Raw genomic sequence first — 16,648 nt, 5'->3', positions numbered from 1 at the left:
TCCTAGTTTGCTATTTAAGCAACTTGTTGTTTTATTCTTTCTTACTACTATTTTAAATTATAGGCAAGTTTTGATTAAAGATAATAAGTATGGCTCAAAATAATATCAAAAGGTCAATTATGGAATATTTTTGATTTGATAGTAAATTATAGTAATATTTTTCATCCATTTTATCTAAAGCATGTTTTGACCTAAGACCTTTCTTATTTACTTTAGTTTCATTATATCTCAAATATATAATATTCAATAAATTAATAATTCCTATAACAAAGAAAATTTGAGGGAACTAATTTTGTTGTATATTGGATAATTAATTATTTTATTATTAAAAAATTTAAAATATATTCTATAGAAATATTGATTATTGTAGTGTTTTTTCTAAAAAAATCACACACACTCTCTCTCTTACACACACATATAAAATAGTGTTATTCAAAACTTATCTTGTCATGTACTATATATAAATTAAGCTATTTTATTTTATAAATGTTATTTTTAAATAATTATTTTTTTGTTTTAGTGTCAAGTAAATATATTTTTTAGCTTAATAAAATGTTATATTTTTTTATCGAAGATCGAGATAACATTTTTAGAGTAATTTTAAAGTTTATTTAGTTGATTTTTTTATAGTATAATATTAATTGTAGGTTTACAAATAAAAACGGCTTAAAATATATTTAAAGTATTATAATTTTTTATATACGTATTCAATAAATTAATAAATTTTTAATCTACTGTATATATTTATTATTAAAGCGTTAACTATACTTGAAAAAAAATAAGTATCTGAATAGTTAAACAAAAATATGATATTAATGCTCTTGTTTTCAATTTATGTCTGAAACGTAATTCACATAGAACTTTTTTTTCTTATTATTTTGTTTTAATGTAGAAAGACAAATATAGTAAAATTTATAATTTAAAAAAGGAATATTGGTAAATATTAAATTTCAACGGATGATATTTATATTGATCTAATTTTAAGGTTTTAAATGTTACATATTAAATCTTAATCTTTCTTATTTTTGGATTTTGTAGTTCAAATTCTTTTCCGACCATTTTTTTTCATACGTGGCATACAATCATTTGATTGTACAGCCGTCTCTAATACGCCACATATGAAAAAAAAAATATTAAACCTTATGATTTTATTACTAGTTTCGCATTACGTGCTATGCACGTGGCTCGTAACGTAGCTCGTCAATGAACATATTAGTAAATTTATTATAATTATATTAATTTTTTATTTATAATTAATATTAAATTAGAAATTTTTGTAAAAATAAATATAATATATTCGGTTATTAAATTTTTTTTCCATACTGAATTTATTCTTCTTTTGGTTTTATAATAACCATTATTAAATAATTAACTTAATTTTATTAATAATATCTTTAAAAATAATAAGATAAAAATTTAAATAATAATGTATTGACCAAATATAGTATTTTAATTTTGTAGTTCAACCAACCTAAAAGATAGGTATTCCTACTAATTTGGAGACAATTTAGTTATTTTTTACATACTAAAAATTAAATTGGAGATAATTTAGCTACCTATTTTAATTAGGACTTTAATTACAATAGTGATTAATTAAATAACTAATTAGTTAATGACTATAAAACCTTTATTTAGTAGTAAACTGAAAAGGATTATTCAGTAAATTTGCCTAGATATAGATATAGATATAGATATAGATATAGATAGTACAGATAGATTACAAGCATCATATTTTGAGATTTAATATGTCAATAACCTTTAAAAAAGATTGCAGAAAATTATTATTCTAATTAAAAAAATTCAATTTAATTATAGCGATGAGTTATATAATAATTTTCCAATATTTATACTATTATTTAATAATTTTTGAATATCTTTATTATATTATAATATTTAAAATTTTATCATCTAATAAGGGTTTCCACCAATTATTTTATATTTTTTTCCACGAAGAAAACTCATTTGAGGGTAGGTGTACGCATCGGTTGGTTCGAGTCGGTTGGAAACCAACCAAAATTGAAAAAAATTCAAAACCGACTGAACCGAGCTTTTAGCTTGGAGAGAAAAAAAAACAGAATCATACCAAACCAAAAAGTTTGGTTCGACATGGTTTAATTTGGTTAAAACTGAATTCGTTTACTTTTTCAATTTTTTTATTTTTTGTATTAAGATTAATTTAGTTATTAAATGATTAGGATCTAATAAATTTTTATATTTGTTGTATAAAATTTATTAACTTATATATCAACAATAATTAAATAAAGATAAAAAAATATAAGAATATAAATATACATACATAATATTTTCAAAAAAATCTTATTTTTTATATCGTAGTTCAGTTTGTTCGGTGTTTTTGGTTTTTTAGTTTTCAAAATATTCAAATCAAACTAAAAACCAAACACCAAATTTTATCTAAATAAAAACTAAACCAATCCATTTTTTTTATGAATATAAATTATATTAAAAGTCACAAGAAGTGGCAAAACCGCTACGCGAAGTTTTCGCACAAGAAGTGGCACATATAAAATGGCACACTGAGGCTTAGGCAATGGGTAGCGAACAAAAGACCAAGCCATTTTTACTTAATAACCAAACCAAACAACGAATTTCGGTTTGATTTGGTTCGATTTGTCGAGGTGGTTCCATTCTTGCATAACTCTATTTGGGATAGTCGATAGATATTAAAACTTACTGCTGTCAAAGCAATTGGACGGTAGTGATCAATTACTGTAGTGGGTAAGCAAGTTATTGACATAAGACCTAAATATATATTTGACAAAAAGTATAAAAAACTCTCGTAGTTTTTACAAAAATACATATTAATTTTTTATTTTTTTAAATACAATTAAGCACTCTTTGTTTTAAACTAGAACAAAAAACTCCTTTCGTCCAATACTATTAGAAACACTCGTTAATGGTTGACACGTCTCTCGTAATCATATAGGAAAAACATTGAAAAATAATTTTAATATTTAAAATATTTATCAAAAATTTGAGGGGGTAAGTGTCCAAAAAGTAAATTAAAAGGGTTTATTTGTTCGATTTTAAAACAACGAGAGTTTAATTGTTCATTTTTAAAAACACGAGAGCTTAATTGTTTTCAAAAAAATTAAACGGGTTGAACTGTACTTTTAAGAAAAAGTCGAATGTCTTAATATTTCTTCCATCCTATTTGGAAAAGTCTTTTTATTGTTTTTCACACTCATTAAAAAAATATAAAAAATACTTTCTCCGTTTTGAAATAGTTGTCACTTTAGATAAATTTTTTTATTTTATAATATTTATCACTTTAAAATATCAAGAGAGCATTTATTACTATTTATATATATATATATATATATATATATATATATATTCTTTATTAATTCATTGAAAAAAATACAAAAATATAAATAAAGAGTTATAGTTATAAATGTCAATAAGTTTCGAGAAAGGGTTAATTTTATAAAAAAAGCTTATAAATTTAGTTACATTTATTGTTTTCTTTATTTATGTGAAAATAGATAAAGCGATAACTATTTTAAAAATAAATAAGTATTTGTTTTTCTTGTTTTTATCTTTATTAATTGTGTTTTAAAATTGTCTATATAATTAATTATTTTTAGGTGTGTTTGATCATTAAAATAAAATAAGGAATACAAAAGAGAAAGAAACTTTCTAGATTAGACGAAGAGAATAACTGAGGTACCATGTTATCTAAATAAGGCATAGAACACACAGAATTAGTGCAACATAATTATTTTAATTAATCAATGATGTCATTTATGTTCATTTTTTTAAAAAAAAACTTACCCACATGTTTGATGTTGTAAGAAATCATAAGAAAAGAAGAAAGTAATTTGGCTTTTCAGAGTGTGACTGTTGTATATAGAGATCAGCAAACAGTAAGTTAAATGGAATTAACCGATTAATTCATATATTTTAATCAAATTTATTTAAATTTTATCAACAAACTATGTCTCAAATAGTAAATTTTATCAACTGATGGGGCCTTTGCTGTTAGTACCGGAATCGCTAAAGCTGGCGGCCTGATTCGAGATGTCCAAGGTCGATGGAAGGGTAGTTTCTGCATGACAATTGGCCTGGATTCTGTTTTAGAAGCTGAGCTTCGTGGTGTTCTTCATGGTCTTATGTTAGCTTGGCATATGGGGTATAGAAAAATCTTGCTTGAAGTGGACAACATGAACGTTGTGGACGCTTTGAATAAGAACAGTTCTGCAGGTAGCTACTTTAACATCCTTGCTGCTATCCGTGCTTATATGAAGAAGGATTGGGTAGTTCGTATATCCCATGTCTATAGAGAAGCAAATTTCGCAGCTGATCACTTGGCTTCGCTGAACTCTTCCGATGATTTCTGTGTTATCTACCACGACAGGCCTCCTGTTAGTCTTCTTCCCTAGCTGGATCATGATCTGCTAGGTGTCTCTTATAGTCGTACTACCCATGTGTAGTCTTGTTTAGGCTTTGCCTCTTTTTCTTGTATCAAGAAAAAAATAGTAAATTTCCTCCCAAATATTAAAAAAAAAGTTTATCGAAATTTTAAATTAATTAGATATATATTTTATTTTATATTAATAATATATTATTTCTTATATTTTTATTGGTTCAATCAAATAACCGACTACTTTTATTTTTAATTTTTAATTCTAGTTAATTCAATTGCTATTAAATCGACCAGTTTTTAACTAAACAGTATGTATATACCTAGTGTATAATCGGACAAGTCAAAATCATATTTCATTTATAAATAATTAAGCATTTGACTTAATAAGAGAAAAGCATTACTATATAACCCTCATTTTTAACCCACCTTACTTAACCACTTGATATGGCAATCACGTGCATTTAAAGTTGTTTTTTTGAGATATACATTTTTGGAGGGGAATTTGACGAATTAAATGTCGCCACGTAAGGTGGGTTAAAGAAGGTGATACAAAATGGTGGGTTAAATAATATTTTCCTTACAATATCCACGATGTTTTTTGAATAGAATTAAAATGTGATCTTTTTGAATTTAATACGGAATTTATTTAATTATTCAATTAAACTTTAAATTACTCCTTACGCTGATTTCTAGATTGAATGGAGACTTTTTTTAATAAAAATACGGAAAATGCTTTATAACCCACCTATTTAATCCATTTTCTATAACTCTCCTTACGTGGTAAAGTTTCATTCGTCCAATTCCCACCTAAAAATGTATATCTTAAAAAATAAAATTTAATACATCCATTTTTTGATTGCCACATCAGGCGGTATAAAAAGATGGGTTAAAAATGGTGAATTATATAGCAATATTCAAAAAATACATTAGAAACTAATTGATGATACATCGATAAAGTTTAAATTCAACAATAATAAAGTTATAATTTTGAAAAACTAACAAGAATAGTGGTAGTAGTGGTAGTATTAACTACTACTTCCACAAATACAAATTAAAGTCATTTTTGGGTCATTCTCTCTTTCCATGTCCTTACTCTGTACATGAATGTTCATTTCTTATGGCCAAAAATAGATAAAACTTTCCCATGCCTAATTGTGTTCTAAATTCTAATTACATAGTTCGCATGTAACTAATACTTTGATTATTTTGCTTACCATAAATGACCACTTGTCATCCACAATTACTAGATCCATCTTCTCTCCTTAATTAGTAACTAGAATGCACGAAAACTTCTAATAAGCTACGTTTTTCATTTTTCAAATGCTTCCGTATCTTTTTTTTTTTTTTTTTTAACAGAGATAGATATTACATACTACTACTACTACAAACAAAGCTACAAATCTACAAAGCTACAAACAAAGTTATATATATACATACTACCCTTTTTACAAATATGTGCAAATTCGCCATTCACGCCATCCACACCGTTTACGTAATGCATCGCCGAGCTCGCCAAGATGACGGAATGATGCCGCAGCCGCTGCTTCTGACGCTTCTGACGTGTGAGTCTGCTCCAGATGTCTTCTTCATAAATCTTCTTCTTTTTTTTCTTCCTTTTTGTCCGCAAGGGGGTTTGAACCCAGGACCCTTGGGACTTATGCCTCACTTATTAAAAAGATTTGAAAACTGTTTTGGTAAAATAAAAAAAATAGACGCTACTTACTTATAGTAAACTCATTTTGTAAAATTAAGACTTTAGAAGTTATCGCCATAAAAATTTATTGAAATGTATTATATTTTAATTATAATTTTGAATTTTGTAAATATTAATATTAATATGACTATGAAATTCATAGAAAATTATTAAAATTTTAATATTAACTAATTACATTTTAATTTTAGCAATTTTAGTTTGATTAACATTTATATTTTAGCAATTTCAACAATTTTATTATAAATAAAAAATGACTGTTGTCTTACAATAATGGATGTACAAAAAGCTTTGTTTATTTAACTAATTAGCAGAAATAATTTAAATAATTAACTTGGTTAATTCCTTAAAATTCAACATGTGTGTAATAGCTTTGTTACTGGCGTCAATGATTAAATATATGTTTAATAATTTAAAATAAAAAGCTGTAATTATTATGATTCCATTGTTTTTGAAAACAATAGATAAATGATTAACGTGTTCATTATTTAATTACTCGTATGTAAATAATCAAATGCACATAGCATATATATAGCACTCTTGGTTATGATAGTCCATCATCTACCTAGTATTTTATAGCACAAACACTAATTATACATTGCTTTCGGCTTTATGCTCATTGCAGAAAATACATAATTGTGGTTATAAAGTTAATTAATTACAATTAATAATGGATACCATGGACCATATGAATAAGGTAATTAAATTAATTGTCATAAAAAGAAATGCATCGTCTTAAATTTTATATTTCCATAGTATTGTAATGAAACTAATGATATTAAATTCAAATTATATACTATGGTATCAAAGAAAGGTGATGCTGACCCAAAAGTTATATTTCTATAATATTGTAAAAATAAATAAAAATAAAAAGATCATGTGAGATCATCCTAAAATATTCACCACAAACAATAGAGTACAAGTAAAACCCACTGAAATTCTTTAAAATTGTAAATTAATATGATTAAACATTCATCAATACATCATCTCTCAAATTGTTATAAATTACAATGCATCTATCTCATTATAGCCCCCAATAGTCATAAATTATTTTAATACTTTCTTGAAACAAAATTTAAGTGAAGAATTTTGGTTAATTATTGAAGCATTAAATTAAAGATTACATAATCGGCTGCAATTAAATGAACCGACCATTGTCTATCCAATAATGCGATTACAATAAAATTAATTTATAGATAGAGTAAGAGGGGGGCTCGTGACTGCGCTGTGTATAATAAAGTAAAAATACAAAGTCTTACTTGCCCGCGCTCCTACTGGCTAAGAAGTACAATCAAAACCATAGATCACCATACACGTGGATATCTTTATAACTGTAACCTTCACTTCAACGGCCACGCATACACGTGTACCACAGAATGTCTGCCAGTTGCGTTTCTTCCTTCATAGATGCAGGGGATGGTATGGTTCCGTTCCGTTCAGGGCTCACTTGCTTTAAAAATATATAATTTCCGAAAAGTATATTTTTCGGGAAGTTAATTACTGAAAAAATTAATATGGAAAACATTAATATTTTTATTGCTTGGTTCACTTAATAACTTTCTGGAAATTATATTTTATTTTTAATTAATTAAAATTTAAAGACAATATTACCCTCGATAACTAAATTGGCTAATTAAATGTAGGAATATAATAATATTTTAATTAATTTAACTAGGGAAGATGAACTTACCTAGATTTTGGTAGGGAAGTCATTTTCCTAGTCAAAGAGAAGTCAACCCCTTAATTTTCCGGGAAGTAAATTAGTAAAAGTGAATCAAGTGAGAAAAAAATGTCATTTCCCGGGAAGTTAAACTTCCTCAGTGAACTTACCCCCAACCAAGTGAGGCCTCAGTTTGATTTAATAAAATTTAAAATTATTATGTTTTAAAAATAAAATAAAAATTAAACCACATTAATTATTTTAAATTTTGCTTCGATTATTATATTCTAGTATTGATTTTGATTTGATTTTATTATAGATTTATAAACAAATTATATATAATAGTTAAATCGATACATACTAATTTATATGTATATACAAATTAAATATAATAGTTAAATTAATACATACTCAAAAGGATGAACGACAGTAACATGGATGAAGATGATAGGAGGGTGGCAGGGGGAGTGGGTGGTGGCGGCATGTGAAGAGGTGGCTGCCGGAGTATGTGGCGTCTGGCCGGTAGAGGGACGGATAAAATATTAGAATGTTTAAATTATTGGGTTAAGATTTTTAAGAATATTTTTATTTTTTTGATTTTTTAGGATTTTGGATAACGCGTAAGGTGATATAGAACTTGTTGTCTAATATATCTTTTAAATTTTTTAAATGTCATGTCAGCAATATTTAACGATATTAGTGTAAAATGGATGGTAAATTTTTTATTGGTCTTTAAAACAAAAATTAAAAAAATTTACTGACTGAAAATAAAAATTAAAGGGTTTGTTGTAAAACAGTTCAAAATTCAGAAGACATTTGGTTATTAAGATACTTTGATAATAAGTATTTTGTTAGAATAAATGACTTTTTTTCATATCTTAACCTTAAAATTGAGGTCCTTCAAAAGAACAGTAAAATTCCATAAAATTGGCATACCATGTGAAATATGGGTCCCCACTGAGTGCATGTATAATAAAGACGACCATCGATATTTTAGATAAAAAAAATTATCTATTAATAATAATCACTTTAAGATTTTTGTATTAATTTTATAATAGTATTTTAAATTTGATCTTTTTATTAAATTACTTCATTAAATAATAGTTTTTTAAAATTAAATTATCCAATAATGAATTAATATCTCTATTTTTAAACTAAATTTTTTAATAGTGGAATTTATAAATAGAGTTATATTAATTTTTATATTTATAATTTAAGACAAAGAAAACATTTTTTCAATACTAGTAATTTAACCAAAAACAATAACTAAAATAAAATAAAAGGAGTATTTATTTCAAAATAATTAAATTTTAATTTTATTTATATACTGAATTAATTTACTTCTCAATGAAATTTATCAGCATTGTCTCTCGGTTCTTAACTTGTCGGTGGAAATATAGATCTAAGGATGACATTCACGTGCTATAAAGTGCTGCAAAATATCTTGCTAAAAAAAATAAAAGTGAACTGGTTAGTTGCAAGCAGGTATCACTCGTGCAGCGATGCTCATTATCATTGATCTTAATGGAAAATGACAGTAACATAAATTCATCAATTTTACATGTTTTTTTTAATTTAATTATATATTTTAAATTTTTTTATAAAAATACATCAAGAGATTCTCAGTTTGGTGAGTGAGTTAGGAGTTAAATCCTTACCGATTTACCACACACGCGCTCCGTCCGGCCTAGTCTGCGTTGGTTCGGCTCGAGCACTAAATTTTTTATAACATTTTTATTTTAATTTTTTGCAACATAGCACTATCCCTGAATCAGCTCCTTCTTATTTAATTTTATTTGACTGATTTTATTTTAATAAGATTTGATTTCGTATTTATTGCTTTTAATGCCTTGTCCCCTCTTGTTTTCCTATAAATAGAGGTTTACCTCTCATTTGTAATATACACTGAAATACAAAGCTCATTCTTGAGTACAAAAAACACATATGTTGTGTTAGAAAATCCGTTCTTGAGCAATAAGAATAAGACCATGTTTGGTTCATGAAATAGGTGCGGAATGGAATAGATATTCCGCATAGAATGACAATTCTTTACTTCGGTTCATGGAATACGTATTCCAAAGAATTGCTATTCCATGATTTTGTGGAATAAACACTCCCCTCAAAAACTAAAGAATGGCTATTCCATTTTTTATGGAATAACTATTTTATTCCATGCTATTCTATTCCATGAACCAAACATGGTCTAAGTGTAATCGAGCTGTCGTCGCAGTGTAGTGGTGGCAGTACAGTTCAACTGTTCTATCCTAAGGATAACGTGGTTGATCGTCAGCTTTGAACCTTCGAGCTGAGCCGCGAAACGTTTAAAAGAGAGCGACTTAATCCGCGACTCAGTCTTTTTAGAATTCTAAGTTTCAAACTGCAATTGTTCCAACGATAAGTGAAATTAAAAACACTTTGATTATTTTTTTGTAAGTGAAGGATTTAATATTCAAAATAAAAAAATACAGATAAATATTGATGATATAAGTAAAAGAGATTTGATTAGATTGAATTTATAAATGGAAAAATGAATTTTTTTTGTTAGGAAGTGTCATCCGCACAAGCAACATACTCCTTCATCCCATAAATGGTTGTATTTTCATAAAAAATTAGAATTTGATTAATTTTTTTTTATAAATAGAATTTGATTAATTATGATTAATTTATTAAAATATTTATATAATATCCTTTTTCATAGTTAAAAGTGAATTATTATAAAGCTATTATATTCAATGTTCATTACTCCATAAGATTACTAAAATATTTAAATGATTTTATTTTTAATTTAATATGATAATTTCTTTTATATTTATAGACTAAAAAATGATTATATAGTTTAATTTTACGGTCGGAAAAATTAAAAGGTATAAAAAGACATTGAATCATTTGTTGTTTTAAGGGAGATGATGGAAACACAAGCATGGATAAAGCCAGGAAAGCTGCCCTAAAACCATGTCATGAAAAATGGGGAATTAAATGAAGCTGCAACATTCACTACAATACCCAACAAATTAATCCTAACCGTATCCATTTTTAAATTGATTAAAATATAAAATAGTTAACCCACTTTAGTCATACCGGAAAACCCTTGCAACTTTATGCATGAGTCATGACGTATAGAGAAAATTAGGGCAACAAAACTATATTTATGATAAATTACCGAATAACGTGTTGGTGTTTAGGATACTACATTACTACTTGACCTTATAAGAAAGGAACTACAAATGTTAAAAAGAATATCCGAAGTTCAGCTGGCACAGTATTCCGATAATCAGATTATTATTTATAAAAAAAAAAAAACAAGAAATGAAAATTAATATAACATCATGTGATTGATCAGATTTTCTTTTATCACCGGAGTGATTAACCCACAATCTTAATAAAATATTACGCTTATGTATTAATTGCTCAATTTGAAATTTATATTGCTCGGTCTACTATTCATTATGCTCGGATTTGAGTATCTATATTCTAATAAAAATAGAATAAAATAAAATAATTTTTTCTATCTATGATTTTAATCATTTTGTCAAATATATTCAGAAAAAATTTGAACAACTAGATCTTTCAATATTGCAAAATGGAATAATTATATCAAAATGTTAATTCAATCAAAGTTATGGAATTTTTTAACTTAAGCAATTCACGCCCTACCAGACATCTTCGAATCAATATATGTCTTAGCGTAGTTTGCAAAATTTAACGGATTAAACTATTCAAAATATTTTTTTAAAATGTATTAATAAAATGGTTAAATATTTTTTGTTGACAAAATAAAATAGTTAAAGTTATCGACATAAGAAATAGTTTAACCTATAAATAGTTAGTTAATGTTATATTTGATTGTGTGAATTGATTTTGATGGACTTGAAGGGATTATGGTCTTATTACTGAGTCGTGTTGTTACGAATTAACATTTTTATTTACGAGAATATGCATTGCATATTGCATATGATTTGTTGTTTGTGGAGGTTAGGGATAATGATAATTTCTTAAAGAAGTCCTTTACGTACCCTATGATGTTGCAGTGTTGCTTAGTAGCTCCTAACTATGACCGTTAAAAGTGGACTTTGGAAGTCCAAAACGACACATTAACCAAATTGCAAACAAAATCCTTCTTTCATCTAACTAACTTTATTATACTTTTAAGGCTTAATTCTTTAAAAAAAATCCACCTTGTATTTTTTTTCGTTTATACCCTGACTTTGTAAAAACACCATTTGTACCCAATTTTGAGTTTTTATGTTTCATCTCTACCCAAAAGCATTAAATTGTACTCTTTTCATTTGAAAAAGAGTTTAAAACAATCCTTCATTTTTAACTTATATACTAATTAGATATTAATGTTATTAATAATACAAAAATACCATCTTCTTCAAAAAATTAAAAATAATAATATTTTTTTTTAATTTTTACAAAAAATATTTCCGAATTTTTTTAATTTTTTAATAAATATTTCCGACAAAAAAATTAAAAATAATAATAATTTTTTTATTATTTTATAAAATTAAAAAAATTAATTAATTATTTGGATGTATTTGATTATTTTTTAAGTTTAAAAATTTATTTGTATTTTTTAAAATAGACTAAAGTATGTGTTTAAACTCTTTTCCAAATGAAAAGAGTGCAATTTAATGCTTTTGGGTAGGGATGAAACATAAAAACCTAAAATTGGGTACAAATGATGTTTTTACAAGGCTAGGGTATAAACGAAGAAAAAATGCAAGGTGAGGGTTTTTTAAGGTATTAAGCCTACTTTTAACAAAAAAACTGTCATGTTTTTTTTTTTTTTTTTAACTCACACAAGAAAGGGATTCTTAATTTGCCAGTTAGGTGGCTTAACCTAATTTCAACGGTGGAGGGGAAGGGGCTACTTTCCATCCGGTTCGTCTAGATCCGTTAATTTTGAGCCAAATTTAGATATCAAATTTAAATTAAATTTTCTATTGATAAATTATTGGATAACATTTTATTTTTGGATATTCTCTCATGTTCAAATGAACATGAGAGGTTATATTCATTGATCTACGCCATTCATTATGAAATAAATGGCGTAGATTAATTTAACTAAAATTAATTTTTTTTAATCTACACCATTTATTTTATAATAAATGGTATAAATTCAATAAACATGACCCCTCTCCTCATGTTCAAATAAACATAAGGAAATCTCAATTCTTTGATTTTTTTATAAAAATAATAACCATATATATTTAGAAAGAAAATGAGCAACGAAACAAGTGAAAAAACTAACTCATTTATGTACCTGATTAATAAAGATGATTGAACAGCAGGTGGAGCCACCAGAACATTTTCTGTAAATAATTTATTCTATGCAGTGTTTATCCTTGTAGGTTGTACCACTGTCCTAGATTTCTGAAAAATGATCAATGGAATTTAATATTGACTACAAAATTTTGTTTATTATGACTAGCCATGGAGAAAGTTTCTGTTGTATTTGTAATTTTTTTTTTATCAGAAGCTACAAACAATAAATAAATTATAAGAATAACAAATATTTTAAAAATATAAATATACATTTTTTTATAAATGGTTATCTTATAAATTATATTAAAAATTATAATAAAATGAATTTAATATGTTACTAAAAATGGAGATAAAATATCTACAATGAGATTCCAAAAAGAAAACTATCTGGATCATATTATCGAAAACGGAAATTGCCAAAAGGTCATATTTAAATTGTTTTCAAATGAAAATTATATAATCTCAATAGACATAAATACTAAGAAATAATGAAATTACAAAATTGAAGATTATATATCTTTATTAATAACCCATAAAATGAGTTTAATGAACTTATATATATATATATATATATATATATATATATATATATATATATATATATATATATATATATATATATATATATATATATATATATATATATATATATATCGCGTGAGTTTTGGATAGTGGTGATTCTAAAATGTAAAATACACATCTTTTTTTTAAAGGCTAAAATTTTCATTAATAAAAATAAAAACTACATAAATAAATAGTTCCTCGACAATTCGAAAGAACTATTGTAAAATAAGATGTGGATTGTTTAATACAGTTATCGGATAGGATTTTTTCAACTATCAAAAAGTTACCCAAATACATAAATGATTTTATTATTGAGATTACGATCTTGAAACCTTTTCAACCATCAAAAAGTTATCCAAATACATAAATGATTCAAATATTGAGATTACGCACTTCAATAAAAGAAAAGAACACCCACTAATAGGGCTGAGTAAGAACCGAACCAAACCGAAAAACCGAACCGAACCAAACTTCGTAGTTTGGTTCGGTTTTTCGGTGAAAACGGTTTGGTTCGATTTCTACTTTAGTTAAAGTTTGGTGTTCGGTGTTCGGTTTTCGATTTGGTTTGGGCGTTTTGAAAACCGAACCGACCGAAAAACCGAATTAACCGAACTTTAATATAATATATATATATTTAAAATAATATACATATATACTTATATTTATATGTTTTTTGTCTTTATATCTTAATTATTATTGATATATGAGTTTATAATTGTTATTTAAACATATATGTAAGTTTATTAGACTCTAATTATTTAATATTTCAATTAATTTTAATATAATTTTTTTTAAAAAAATAAAAAATAGTGAAATTCGGTTTTAACCAAACCGAACTGTACCGAACCGAAATTTTCGGTTTGGTTCGGCTCGGTTTTCTCACCTCCAAACCAAAAGTTCGGTTCGGTTTGGAAATTTACCAAACCGAAAAAACCAAAAAAAATTCAACCGAACCGACCGATGCTCAGCCCTACCCACTAAGATAAATTTCATATATTTTGAGTGTTCTTTTTAATTATCTCAATATTGACATTTTTTCTAGATTAAATTTAATTTTAATTTCTAAAAACTTTAATCTATTATAATACCGTGATAAATAAAGCATTTTTTCAAGAGAATCGAACCATGTTTGATTAGAATTATTTTGTTTATAAACTGAATTAATCTCTTTAATTAGTATTTATGTCTCTTCAAATTCAATTCAGTTAAAATAGACACGATCATAGGTCTTAACAGATTCCTAAAGTCTAATATGGATTCGGTTCGGATCTATTTTTATAGCAATACAAATTATACAATACACGAAGATGATAAAAAAATTACAATACATAAATTAAATTTATGAAGTCGCATTGGATTATTTCAGATTTCAATAAAATTTAAATTTAAATTAAAAATTCAAATAGGTCCATAAAAATAAATTTAATTACTAGTAATTCAAATACGTCCATAAAACAGTGACCATGGCCGATGGAGAGAAGTGTCTTTTATATTTCCCATATAATGATATAGGACCATCAAAATATAAATAAAAAAATATATTGGCTAATTTATTGTGGACATGGAGTAGGTGTATAATATCTTTTCTCCTTTGCATGTGAATTTTATTTGATATTTCTTCCTATACTATGATGGGTCACTGAGTCAACCTTTCCTTATAAAGAGAGAAGATCTAATAAATTTCCATTTTGAATGATCCTATTTTGCTAATACATATATGTGGTGTGGAGAATTATAATATTATATCATTATTTTACATTTTTGTTCCTCACACATTAAAAAGAAATATATATCATTTCTATTTTTCAGATTAAGAATTTGTGTCCCCATTTAGCAGAGAAAGGAAAAATTTACATATTTACCTGTTTAAAATATATGTTAATAAAAGTAGATCACATGTATAAATATAAATTTTAATCTTTTTTTATTTATTTTCTCTCCACTTGTTTCCTAATTTTCAAATTTGTACTCCAATTCAATATGGAAATCAAATTAGTACTTTAACCAGTAAAAATATGGTCAACCCAGTATTCCTTTTATTTGAATGAAAAAAATAATCAAGGTAGTATTTAATCAATAGTAAATTAATATTTTTATTATTTAACTAATTAAGTTTCTTTTCAAAAAAAAAAAAAACTAATTAAGTTTTATGTAGCTTCAAATATATACACAACTATTACGAAACTGTTGTGAAACTTTTAGAAAAAATTGTATGAATTGATATAGAATTGGATGTTTTTTTTAATTTCAATATGGACATCTTTTTTCACAACAAAAATTAATTTTAACTTTTAAGAGTTTTATTTTATTATAGTACATATACATCCCTTTTCAAGAGAGTTGAATTATGATCTACAAGAATAATTTTTTATGAACCGAATTAATCTTTTTAATTTGTATTCTAATATTATTATGTATATTTGAACTCAAATCGGCCAAAATAGACACCAAATATCTATTTATTATTAATCAAACTTGATGCATAAATTGAATCTATGTGAATTTGCATCGGATATTTTCAGAGCTATGTGAAATTTTAATTAAAATTTGAATTTAAATTGTCAATGAAAAATAACTTTAATGCAGCAGGTTCAAATTCAAACCAATTATTTTAAAAGAAAATCACTACTAATTTAATTGCTATAGGGACACAAAACAGTGGGACCACAACCAATGGAGAAGTGTTTGTTAGCATTTACTGAAACTGAAATTAATAAATGAAAAAGGTTCCACCATTTATATAAGGCTTATCCCCTTAAAATCCCCCACCTTTTACCCCCAATTCGTTTGCACCCTCACGTTGTAAAACCGCCAAATATACCCAAATTACGACCTTTCACTTTCAATTGTACCCTCAAGCATTAAATTGACCTATTTTTACTTGAAAAATGTTCAAATCAATACTTTAAATTTTAGCATATATTTTAATATAGGACTTAATATTTTATTTAAAACAAAAATAAACCTATTTTTTGAAGTGAAAAGATATCAATTTAATGCTTGAGGGTGCAATTGAAAGTGAAAGGTCGTAATTTGGGTATATTTGGTGGTTTTGCAACGT

The sequence above is a fragment of the Mercurialis annua genome, linkage group LG1-X (genome assembly GCF_937616625.2).
Source record: "Mercurialis annua linkage group LG1-X, ddMerAnnu1.2, whole genome shotgun sequence".
Taxonomy (NCBI): Eukaryota; Viridiplantae; Streptophyta; class Magnoliopsida; order Malpighiales; family Euphorbiaceae; genus Mercurialis; species Mercurialis annua.
The sequence above is the reverse complement of the archived record's forward strand: the minus strand, read 5'-3'. Positions refer to the sequence as shown.